We start from the raw sequence: 11,486 nt of genomic DNA, 5'->3' as shown, positions 1-11,486 counted from the left end.
TTCGACACGTTGTTGTTTATCTCTTGAATTTTGTGGCTAGGGTTTTTTGTCGCCATACGTTGGGGCGCCCACACGAACACACGCACACACGCACACACGCACACGCCCTTTGGAAGAGGCATGGGCAGGGCCACAGGGAAACTTATGCTGAATGTTGCCCGTACGTCCCACAGACTTTCACATTTGTTTATTTTGTTGACAACGTGTCACAGTATTTTTGCCAAATCTCTAAGGACTTCCTCTCACCGTCCAAAATCACTATATAAAAAAAACAATTAAAAAAAGGGGTTTCTTTCTGCTCCGTTTCGCTGCTTCTTTGTGTGTTCCCAGACCATTTCTTTCTACTCTTTACGTTATCCGTTTAGCTTTGTGCCTCTTCTTTCAGTCTCTCTACCTTCTAGCTTCGTTATTGCCTATTTTCGTACCCCTCTACCAAGTTCTCTTTAGTTCTTCCTTCATTTCTTACATTTTATTGGAACTTTGTTGTTTTTGTTCTTGTCCTTTCGTTTCCCTTTCTGCTTGCTCCTTTCTTTCCGCTTTCTGGCGATTTAGCTTTTTTTCCTCTCTATTTTTCTGCTCTTCTTCTCCTTTCTGCTTTCTGTTTTCTGCTTTGTTATTTTTGTTGTTGTTGCTCTTTCTGCTTTGCAATTTCGTTAATTTCAGTGTGTGTGTGTGTGTGTGTGTGTGTGTTTTTTTCCTCATGTAGAGGGTGTCTCTGCCCCCCGCGTGCTCTCTTTGAGGGGAAGGGCGGTGTGGAAGGTGGCAGCGCGAGACAGGGCCCGCGCGTGATGGCGGGGTTGGCTTCTCAGTTTGTGTACGTGTGTCTGCTTGTGTGTGAGTGTGTGCGCGTGTTCTTTTATGTGTGTGTGCGGGAGGGGGGCTGCTAGACGCCTCGCCTCGCCTCGCCTTCGCCGCCACTGCACTTTTTTCTGCCTCTTACGTTGCGTTCTCCTGCTGCTACTGGTGCTGCTGCAACTGCTGCTAGCTGCTAGCACCACGCACTTTTTGCGGCCACTGTTTCGCGCACTTGAAAAGAATGTGTCAAAAAAAATACTAACAAAAAAAGGATTCACTGTTAATTATTTAACTGTTTCTTTTTTCTTTTCTGTTGGACTTTTCTTTGTGCTGCTTTCTGCGGGCTCGGGTGCGGGTGCGAGGGCGGAGGCCTTCTCTTGGCTTCTCTTCTGCCAATTTTTTATCCGCCGTTATGTTTAGCGTTTTCTCTGCGAGCGCTCATGAGCCGTTACTCGCTGGTCGCGACGGAATGAAGGACTTTTTATTTATGTGTATGTCCTCGCCGCAGTCATCCTCAACGCTGTCGCTGACGGCGGCGGCGGCGGCGGCAACGACGACGACGACGCCAGCTGAGCGGCCGCCTCCACAGTTCTCTCCGCATCTCTCTGTGTATGTGTATGTGTATGCGTGTGTGCCTGTGTGTGTGGGGGGCGCACTTTTTCGCATAAGGACCGTTAGATTACAGAGAGTAGCGACTCGGCACAACACCACTCGCTGCTCTCTCGGCCCAAGTCGCGGCATCGTTATCGTCGTTGTCGTTGTCGTCGTCGTCGCCGTCGTCGTCGTCGGCTCCTGTCGCTGTTTTTGACGCGAAGAGAGACCCCCAAAAACGGCCAAAAGCGCGATTTTCCCTCTGGCTCTCTGTGTGTGTGTGTGTGTGTGTGGACTTTCGCGAATTGAGATGACGACGACGTTGGCAGCGGCAGAAGCAGCAAAAACTACACCAAGAACCACACGGATTCTACTGGTATCGGGGAACTACTCGTACTTACACAGGACTCTAGTCCTTGCACAGCGAGAAATACTTGAACGAACTCGAATCGAATGAATCGAGTGGAAATAAATATGCATATAGAATAGTCTTGAGATTAAGTTTCAGTTTGTACGATTTTAAGATGGAATTGAAAATTATTTGAAGGATGAAAGTTCAGGAATAAGGCTTTGAAGATACATCGATACTTAGCTGATATTATGATCCTACTGATCAGATTGTGGATTGGATTAATTTCTTGTTTTTTATGTACATATGTATCTGTATGAAAGGTATATACATATATGACCTCGACACATGCCCCAATCGATTTGCATTCCCATTTCTAGTTCGCAGTGTATGCGTTCTGCTGCTGCCACAGTGCCACACACATCGTCATCTGCGCCAAGTTCCGTTCTCAGCCTCGGGTCTCCGTCTCCTTCTCTTTAGCAATCTCCCTAGCAATCCTAGAATAACCCTCCCCACCCTCCTGTCTCTATCCGACTTTTTCCTCTGCCTCTTCCCATCACAAACACACACACACCCTCTTTGCCTCCACCTCCCCCCTTGGGGTCTGTGTGAGTGTTATCGTTATTGCCAGAACGGCCGCCGTTGACGTCGCCGTTGCTGTCACAGTCAGAGGCGGCACAGAAGCAGTGGCAGTGGCAGTGTCGCCACCCCCAAATATTCACCGACACCGCCCACACCCCCACCACCCCCCTCCTCCCACCATCATCCGCACAGTGGTCATAAATCGAATTTTTGTTTATGTGGTGGTAAGGCTGCTGCGAAGCACAAGCCCCCTGCCGCCCCCACCTCACGTGTCTTGCCCAGTCCAGCGGCGTCTGGAACCAACATCCTGTCATTCCAACAGTCGCGAACGTCGACGCGGACAGCACAGCGGCAGAGAGAGGAGCTGAGCGGCAGCGCCGATGGTTTACGGTTTGTTGTGCTTTCGATACCTCACCCCCAGCTCCCCACCCCCAGCTCCACCACTGCGGTGGGTCGATGTGATCAGAGAGAGCGAGAGAGGCAGTGCGAGGGTGGCTGGGCGGGTGTTGGTGGTGGTGGTTCTGTCCACGTCGCTGCCGCTGTCACTTCCACTGCTGGCTTCGCTGCTCTGTGGCTGTGTGGGCGGTGGGGCGCCTGCGTCACTCTCGCACGTCACTCTCTCTCTCTCTCTCTATCGTTGTTGTGCGTCTGCTCTCTGGTTATCTCGTTGCTGGCAGGCCTCCCTCTTTCGCCCACGCGAGCAGCGCCTGGACGTATGCAGCGGCTTTTGTTGCTGTTCTCCCGCTTGCTTTTGGGGATGAAAATGTCCGAAATTCCTTGCGGCTCTGTGAGAGAGATCTGCTCTCCAGCTGCAACTTCGGCTGCTGCGTGTGTGTGTGCGTGAGAGCAACGGAGCGACTGCCCCAGTCGCGTGTGACGTCACGCGACTGCGGGGATGCAGTGGAAGGTGCTAATAGGACTGCCGAAAAGCTCTCAAATGTAGAAATATCTTCTAAGAAACAAAATATTGCCAGCACAATGATGGATCATGTATCAGGTATCAGGTGCCATGTATCCTGTGTTTTAATTGTGTTCTTTAGTATAATTAGATCGTTACATATCGATATTGGTAAGAGTCGGCTTCGATGCGGAATTATTGAGCTAAGTTCATGACCTTTTATTATGTTGGCATTCTTGAGATGCCTGAATGTTTTCATCATGTGCGTTCACTGGCTGTATCGCCGGAGATCCATCACTGAGTACTGATCAAGTTTGCCCCCAGTCATAATTTTCTAAAGTCTTATTGTCTTTACAGCCAGCTTTTTTGTGACGTCACACTGTGTTGAATTTTGTGATAACCCCATCACTTGTGCACGCTGTTTTGTGAGAATATTTTAGATTCGGAGACCTGCGCGTTGCGCCACCTCATCGTTGAGATAGCCTGGCTCCCATACTCGCTGGAGACGACTCGTCGCTACACCACTCGCTGGTTCGAGTGGCTCGAGATACGCGGATTTCAAAAGTACAAATCACATTAAAATATTTGAATTGTCGCAACAATCAAGATAGTCAGATGCCTGTAAACCTCATAAGGACTTAGATGGGTAGCAAGGATAAGTAGGCCTTGGAGGCCATCGTTTAATATAGCCTAGAAACCAATCAATTGGCTATAACCCATAGCTTTTATGCAAATGATTGGTGACCAAATCGGATTAAAGAAAAACAACTTCAGGTTATTTTGATCATAGACATGTCCCTTGTGGAGCAATGAAGTTTGATCAAAGTCGTCTTAGTTACTCAAGTAAGATCTAGCGGATCATTAACGTAAGTTGCCTGTGGGCTGCGTTTCTTTGTGTTGTGCCAGATATAGGACAGGTTAGGAAAGCTTCAATCACGAACTTCAAAAACAGTCTTAAGTAAGGCTTAAAGCTAAGAGAAAAGCTATAGGCCGGGGATGAATAAAGCTCCTATGACAAACTTCTAGCAAAGCTCAAAGCTCACATATGCTTTAGCAATCCAAGAACCTCACAGAAGCTTTTCAGGCACCAGCTGGCGCCACTATAAACAATCGCTGGTGCACCCTTTCGAGTGTTGCCAGCCCAGGCCCAGGTGCACTGGTAACAGGGGTGTCTTTGACGCATGCGTAGGGCTTGCCTCTCTCTCTCTCTCTCACTGTTAACTGTTTCTCTCTGGTTTTCTCTGCTGTAATAGTGGTTCTCTCTTGCTGGAGGTTAACACGTTGCAAATGCCATAGGCATGACTTCAGATTCAAATTCAGTTTCAGTTTCAAATTCGTTCTCCGCCATTGGAGCACTTCGCAGCGCAGACGAATCTCAGCACGGTACGCGTTCAAACACGCCAAAAGTCCACCATAAATAATTATATATCTTAACGTAATCAAGCAGCAATATTTTTTGACCAATTTACGAAAAACAAGTGTCAGAGTATCGCGAGTGCTGGAAAATCAACGATTCTTGGACATTTATTTTTTTTTTTACAACAATTGTACTATTTTTTTATTCGATAATTGGAGACAGAAATTGAATTCCCCTTCAACGTGCTCGGCCTATAAACGCGCGCGTGTTTCCCTATATATGTGTGTGTGTGTATGTGTGTGTGTGTTTGAATGTGTGACTGTAGGGGTGCTCGTTGGAGTGTGTTGGAGATGGTCTTTGTGGGCCTGTGAGAGTACTTATTATATAAAGTGCTAGTTAGACCTTATTGGGAGTTCAGAGTTGCCTTGCCATGATTTCCATTCCGGATTTCCTTTGATGGGGTATAAAGCATTCAATTTGTTAATTAAATAAATGCTTGCGCGCATAAGTATGCTTTAGTGCGGCACACACACACGCACAGCCAAGCAGGCTCATAAGCACACACGCACGCCATACCATACGTCGATTGTAGCAACATGTCTTCTGACAATCGCCTTTTTTCTAAGCACTTACACACGCACAGCGCACAACGCACAACGCAATGGTTAAAGGAGCGGGGGGGGCGGAGCGGGATCCGGAGGAGCAGCAGTTGAGAGAGCGGACTTACATTTTATAAATTTTTATTATTTTGACTAGGTCCTGCTGCCGCTCCCGCTCCAGCTAAAGCCCCTCGCGCCCATCACAGGCGCTCTTTTGCCCTTCGAAATGTCAAAATATTGCAGACAAAAGTCTGCTCCTAGTTGGGGCATTGCCAGGCTGAAATCGCAAATACTCACATGTTTTTGCTGGGAGAGCAGAGAGCACAATAATGCGATAAAGCTTGTGAAAGTGAATTAAACAGTTCCCTGTATACACACAGATGTTTTCATTATAGCGGAAATGCTTAGTAATTCATTATGAAGTCCCGTCTCACATTTACTTGCCCTTAAGGGATACAACAACGTGCAAGTGGCAGCCTTTTCAAATTGACCGCCACTTGTCGCTCTCCCATCAGGCACGCTCTTCCCTTTTAGCTCTCTCTCTCTCTCTCTCTCTGTACTATAACAGTGCCTTCTGCTCTGCTTTCTGTTAAATCCCCTAACATTGATTTCTCTGTGTTGTGGAGGCGATTCAAATCTTTAATGAATGATAGATACTCCTTCACAGAAGTCATTCAAATTCTATATTTCTGTACAAAAAGATGATATGGCTTACAGATACCGATGTTTTTCAAAACAGCTCAAAAACAGGCGACTGTTGCCATAACAGAGCTACTGCTCTCACAGGACCCGAGAGAGCGTAAGAAATCCTCTCTTCTCAAAACATGAGTCCGGATTGTGAGCAGCCTTGTTGCCGAGCAACATTTTCAAGCGGTACATTATGTATTGGGGTGGATTTTGCCTCGCATGCGTTGGATTTTCTGGGTCGACTCGCTTGTTGCCCATACCTTTTTCTGCTCGGCAACACACGTTTGTTGCCGTGCAACGTTTTCGGGCCCCAGCAACATTTGAAGGCGGGCGTATTTGAATGAATCGGCCTTGCCGCCCCCGAACATGAATGAAACATGTCTTGGCCGCGGTAAAGGAAACAACAGTAATTTTGTTCTAAATTCAGAAAAGTGATATTCTCGATAAAACAACAAAATATTTAGTCCTTCTTCGAACGGCGCTGCGGACGAGTCATCGACTTCGAATATACTCCTCAGCGTACGCAATCCATGCACTCTCCCTTTTTTTTTCCAGTGTTTCGTGTCAGTGTGTGCGCAGTGCGTGCGTGCGCGTGTGTGTGCTATTGGTGTGCGAGCTTACAAGAACAATAACAAAAACACACACACCCCCAAAAAAATAAATAAAATGCAAATATAACCAAATAAAGAAAAAAGAAAACAATTCAAACAAAAAAAAAAACAAAAGAGAGACACCAATCGAATTGGAACTGGATTCAAGTGAATATCAATATTAATGGGAGTCCAGAGCTCTCGCAGATCGGTCTATAGACCTGGCGAAAGACACATTCTGTTCGATCTTCTCTTGAGTTAATGTCAATGGAAAAGTAAATCAATGAGAGGGTCTCGCTTCCCCTTTCCCCCGTCCCCTGTCCCCTGTCCTGTTATCTGTTTTGTTCGGCTCTCTTTTTTCTTTCTTTCTGTCTTTCTTTCATTATTGTGTGTGTTCTCTGTTTCACCGTTGAGTGGTCACCATTTACCGTTGTACCGTTGTACTGCCGTTTACCGTTTTGTGTTTATCATCAGACCAGTTCTGGTTTCCAGTTTCGCGAAAATTCGTGCCAAAATTGAATTGGGAAATATTCTCAATGCTCTTTGATAGAATAGAAAACATTTAATTGAGAGCAAGGCCCTTGAGGTCCTTCAGGCAAACCCCTAAATCTGTGTGTTGACAGTTTTCTGGGGGAAATGAGATTCGGCGATACGCGAAACAGGGCTGTATGTCTTCTTTGGTTAATTTCTTGTTTAGTTTTTCGTTTCGGCAAGTGCTGGAACCGCCTAGCGCTCCCTTTGCCATCGACCCCTGCCCCTTACCCCTTACCCCTTACCGCGTGCCCCTGCTCCCAGCTGCTGTTCCATCTGAGTCAGCAGCGGGAGGGTTGGTTTTCGCTGCCTCTCTCCGCACTCCTCTGCCGTCCTACTGCTTACTCCTTATTACACTCTCTGGCGCGCCTCTTCCTACCCCCGCCTGGGCTGGTTGTTTTTTTCGTTTTCCTTTTGCGCCACTTCGTTGCCCTTAACTTAAACCACTTGCCGCCCCGTCCCGTCCCGTCCCATCGCCGACGTCATCATAGCAGCCATACAACAAACCAAACCAAAACGAAACGAAACGAACCGAACAATACCGCCCCCGTCCCCCCCTCCCCCCACACACACAGCACCACGCACTGGCATTATTGCCCCAACACGTTTACTGTTATTTTGGGTTCTTTAAAAAGTAAAAACCAACAAAACTTTAGAGCTGTCTGTCTCGCCCTAAGAAGGAGAGAAGCAGAGTGAAACGCTTGAAAGATCAAAATCAAAATGAGATATTTTGCACCACCACCAACAACAACAACAACAGCAACAGCAACAGCAACAAAAACAATGTCAATAAAAATAATTAATAGAAAAATATTAGTATAATCAACTGATTAACAAGGACAATAACGGAACTGAGAGCTCGGGCAAAAAGAAACGATATAAAACGTTGCACCAACCACCACCGCCTCACCGCTTCACCGCCTCAATGCCTCACAGCTCGCTCGTTCACCGCTAATGCCACCGCTCCACCACCACTACAACCACTACAACCACCACAACCACCACTACCACCACTACTACAACTAGTACTAGTACCACAACCAATACCACCACCACCACCACCACCAATAAATAGCCAAAAAGACAGTAAAGGCCAAACAAAGATAAAGATAAAGACAAAGATACAGATACAGTTACAGTTACAGTTACAGTTACAGATACAGATAAAGCTAAAGATTCCGAAAGATCCAAAAATGTCGTCATTCGCAAAATGTGAGCTCCTTCAGAATACAATTGAAATGTTTATTGTGTGTTCGTTGACTGTTTAAGTACTATGCCATACCATATATACCGTATGATACTCGTATGATAGCATCCCTAGCTCTAGCCATAGCCATAGCCATAGCCCTAGTCCCCAAAAACCCACCCACTCTCCCCCACCCCCACTATCAACCCGGATTCCAAGCGAACTTTGGCCAACTAGCGGCATCTAAAATAACTCTAAAATATATATGTATGTATATTTACCCATCTCTCCTCTCCCCAGTCGTGCCTTGTCATGCTCCACTTTAGATCTAGATTCTAGACTCCTGACAACAACCAAATAACATTTCATTCTTTTCTGTTCTGTTCTATATACGAGTATAAATATAAATGTATATATATGTACATATAACCAACTGTCTGTCTTTCTCTGTCATTCTCTCTCACTCTCTATCTCTCTATCTATCTCTGTCTATCTCGTTCTGCCTAGTTCCTAACATGTCTTGAACTTTTATTCACTTTATTCTCCCACAACAAACAAACTTTTCGCAACTCGATTTGTTTTCCGAAATTGAATTGAAAACAGAGAGAAAAAACGGTTTTCATCGTTTCTCCAAATAACCACCCAAAAAAAGAAAATACCCAATGATTGGCTTGCACTTCAGACTTCCCTCCATCGAACATCGAACATCAAACACCAAACACCAAAACTGTTAATAAGAAATCCTCACATAAACGATTTGCTTGCTTCCCAACCAAAAACGAATCAAACCCCATCATGACTCTCTCTCTCTCTCTCTCTCTCTCTCTGCATGCTCAAATCGAACATCCTTCATCAGCTTCTGGTTATCGATTGCTCGTTTTATGAATGCCACACGCCTCATGCCACGCATACACACACTCTCACACACACACACACACACACACACCCACTCGACTGATATTAATGGGACTTATCAATAGATCGATCGCCTACCGATCATCGCCTAAATTGAACCATCAATACAACTAGAACACAAAACTCTTCATGGTAGTCCAGTAAAATTGAGTAATTTCCATTTCGTAATCGTACTCGTAGTTCCCCCGTTCGTTTGATCCGTTCGTTCCTTCGTTCGTTCGTTCGTTCGTTCTGTTTGCCAAGTTCAATTTTGTTGTACGATACTATTACCAACTTGGAGCCAAGAACCAATGTTGCATAGGGGCAAACTAAGAAGCCGAAGCCCGAACCACAGCCAAAAAAAAAAAAAAAAAAACAGACATCAATCTCTAAGCCTTAAATCTAAAACATAAATCTAAAGTGTTTCTAATCACAAATTCTTCATGTAAAATTCTCTTTAAATCAAATCAACCAAAACACGAATCACACAAACCAAACCAAACCAAATATCGAAATCTAAACCAAATAATTGCAATCACAATCGCAGCCCCAGGCAAAGCCCTCATTGACCACAAAGCATATGAGCTAGTGGCTAAAGGTAAGCTACATATAATAGATCTAAACCAATATACATATCTGTATCTTTATGTAAATATTTGGAGATTTTTCATGAAATATCTCAAAAAAAGTATCCTCAATTCTTTAATAAGTATCATATGATCGAAATATTCTGAAAGGAATCTAAATTGCTGTTCAATAATTTATGCTTAAAGATGCATAAGATAATGAATAGACTTTGTTCACAGATAAAGTTGTTTGTCGGCCATCAAGTTGTTCCTAAAAATCCACCATTAAAGAACAAAGGATATTCTACAATCCCAAAATAAATGAACCCTAAACTAAACTTTGATCGATCGATTTCATTATCTTTGAATTATGTACAAAGACATCACGAATGACATATGAATGAATTTAAAATAGTCCATAAATAAATATCAAAGACTTCTCATCCCCAACTCCCCCCTTTCGGCTCAAGGGAAATTCCCTCTAAATTATTATCTTCGGTCCCTTCCGGGTTCCGCATTGATTTGTCGCATACACGGATGTTGTCGCCCCCACGTGGTCCCTCTACCCCGGCTCTACACCCCTCCGCTCTGCTCAGACTCAGGCTCTGGCTCCGGGTCACATGCAACTATTCATTTTCAATTATCCTGTTAAATTAATGCCTTGTAGTGAACCTCCCATTCTCGACTTCCTTCCAGCATCACCCGCCCAGACCCCGAGCCCGGGCCCGGGCCCGAACCCGACCCCGCCATCACCTAGCAACGGCTCCTTTGTCAGCGGCATGATTCAGCTATCTGTGAAAACTTTTTCGTATACCCTTTAAGAGGGTATTTATGCTTTCTTCCAGAAGAGAAAACATTTTTCATTCATTTGAACCATCTTTGGCAATACAAATTGGATGTGTTTTCTTTGTAGGGCGTGTCCGAAGCTGATCCACATCCAATGACTATATCAACGACTCGGCAAGGGTATCCAGAGTTCCACCTACCGAAGCCCAAGTCCTTCCTTTCTTGCTTTTTTTCCCTTCTATCCCTCTGTGTGTTGCTTTTGTTGCTGGCGACAATTTCAACGGCAGACGGCGGTTTGGCTCTAAAATATTGGTTATTAGCATAGAGCCCAAGGGGCCGACTGGGGCGGGTTAAAAGGATAAGGGACGGGGATGAAAGCTGACAAAGCAGCCAACGCTTTTTGTTGCCTTCATTTTGGGGTCAGGGACTTGTTTTGTCAGCTTTTGCCTAGCAAATTGCCAGACACACCGACACCCAACCAAAGATTGGGTTTGGGGCTGGGATTCTTGTATAGATAGAACCCGCTTATACATCTATTTATCCGCAACCCAGAACTTTTACAGGGCCCTCCTCCACGTTGCCTCCTTGGGATGATGCTGCTGCTGCTGCTGCATCTTTTGTGTTGTGAATCATAGCCAAATGCATTGGACGCCACGCCATGGCCAATGGGGCTGACAATGCACAAGGATATGAACAGAACATAACGGAACAGTACAGAACGGCAGTAAGATAAGTGCCCCATCCCCATCCCCACACAGTACCCACTACCCAGTACCCCCCATAGCAATATACAGCCTTGTCGTTGTCGTCATCGCCCTCTCATCAGCATCGTCATCAGCCGCCACTGACAGTTTTGGCTTTTGTTCGATGCACACTGCTATGGCCCGACCCGGAGCCTCAGTTCCGTTGCGTTCTGTTCCGTTCCGTTTCGTTCGGGTCTCTTCTCTTCTGTTCTGTTCTGTTCCGTTCAGTTCAGTTCAGCGAAAGCTAATTTAGCGTTAATCGAAGTGTATTCACACTGGCCCCCCCCACCCCTGTGAACCCACGCTCTGTACTACCCACTCGGTACTAGCAA

The 11,486-nt window shown here is 45.6% G+C and overlaps 1 protein-coding gene across 16 annotated transcripts in view; it reads left to right on the top strand.

Moving 5' to 3' along the window:
- The first annotated feature begins 4,510 nt into the window (after positions 1 to 4,510).
- The window catches only part of X11Lbeta, an 86,487-nt gene continuing 79,511 nt past the window's right edge, over positions 4,511 to 11,486 (top strand). For 2 of the 16 annotated variants that reach the window (XM_033382472.1, XM_033382471.1), the window contains exons 1-3: positions 5,852 to 6,377; positions 7,615 to 8,191; positions 9,607 to 9,657. The gene's annotated coding sequence lies outside the window, so the exon portion shown is untranslated. Of the gene's footprint in view, positions 4,651 to 5,850; positions 6,378 to 6,519; positions 6,724 to 7,614; positions 8,192 to 9,260; positions 9,658 to 11,486 lie in introns of those variants that run through there. The other 14 variants (XM_033382470.1, XM_033382469.1, XM_033382464.1 and 11 more) reach the window with 13 other exon arrangements.

The sequence above is a fragment of the Drosophila pseudoobscura genome, chromosome X (genome assembly GCF_009870125.1).
Source record: "Drosophila pseudoobscura strain MV-25-SWS-2005 chromosome X, UCI_Dpse_MV25, whole genome shotgun sequence".
NCBI lineage: Eukaryota > Metazoa > Arthropoda > Insecta > Diptera > Drosophilidae > Drosophila > Drosophila pseudoobscura.
The sequence above is the reverse complement of the archived record's forward strand: the minus strand, read 5'-3'. Positions and strand labels throughout refer to the sequence as shown.